This window comes from Marmota monax, unplaced genomic scaffold, assembly GCF_021218885.2.
Source record: "Marmota monax isolate L192 unplaced genomic scaffold, Marmota_monax_Labrador192_F-V1.1 WCK01_AAM20220418_F8-fsc00930, whole genome shotgun sequence".
NCBI lineage: Eukaryota > Metazoa > Chordata > Mammalia > Rodentia > Sciuridae > Marmota > Marmota monax.
Window position 1 is genome coordinate 26,287 of NW_026692794.1, and position 1,011 is coordinate 27,297.

Sequence of the window (1,011 nt, forward strand, 5' to 3'; positions counted from 1 at the left end):
GTTTAGATTTTTGGTTAGGGTCAGGTTTACAGATAGCTTAGTGTTAAATGCAGGGTCCGTGTTCAGGTTAGTGTTAGGTTTAAGGTTAAAGCCAGAATTAGGACCAGGTTTATGTGTAGATTTAGGGTTAGACTTGCATTACATTAAGGGTTATTGTTAGGGCTAGGGCTTGTTTTTGTTTAGTTCTAGGGCTAGAGTTAAGTATACAGTTAGGATTAGGTTTAGGTCTAGGGCTAGTGGTAGAGTCAGGTTTACTATAAGGTTACTGGTAGGGCTATGTTAGTGTTTGGTCTAGGGTTAGGGTCAGGTTTAGACCTATGGTTAGTGTTATGGTAAGAATAAAGGTCAGGGTTATGGTTAGGGTTTGGGATAGGTTAGAGCTAGAATGAGGGCTAGGTTTAGGACTATTAATAGGGTTAGGGTTTTGATTAGCCTAAGGAATAGGGATAGGTTTAGAGTTACCATTAGGGTAAGGGTTTTGCTTAGATTTAGGAATAGAGTTAGAGCTAGTGTTAGGTGTAGGGTTACGGTTAGCATTAATGTTAAAGCTAGGTTTAGGGCTCTGTTTAAGGCTATATTTTGTGTTAGTGTTAGGGCTAGGAATAGGGCACCAAGTAATGTAAGAATCAGGGTTACAATTAAGGTAATTTTAGGGTTAGTGTTAGGTGTAGTTCTAGTGTTAGGGTTAGGTTTAAGGTTAGGATGAATTTAGAGCTAGGGTTATTGTTCGAATAGGATTTAGGGACAGGGTTAGTTTTAGGGTTAGAGGTAGGACTCAAATTAGGGCTAGGTTTACTGTTAGGGTTTGGTTTAAGAATAGAGTGGTGTTTTAGAGCTAGGATGAGCGTTAGGGTATAAGTCAGCGTCAGGGTTAGTTTTAAGGTTAGGGTAAGGACTCGAATAAGGGCTAGGATTAGTTCTAGGTGTAATGGCGAGTTTGGTTTAAGTTAAGGTTTACGGTTAGTCTATTGTACGGTTTTGTTTTATCCGAGGGCTTGGGTTAAAACTAGT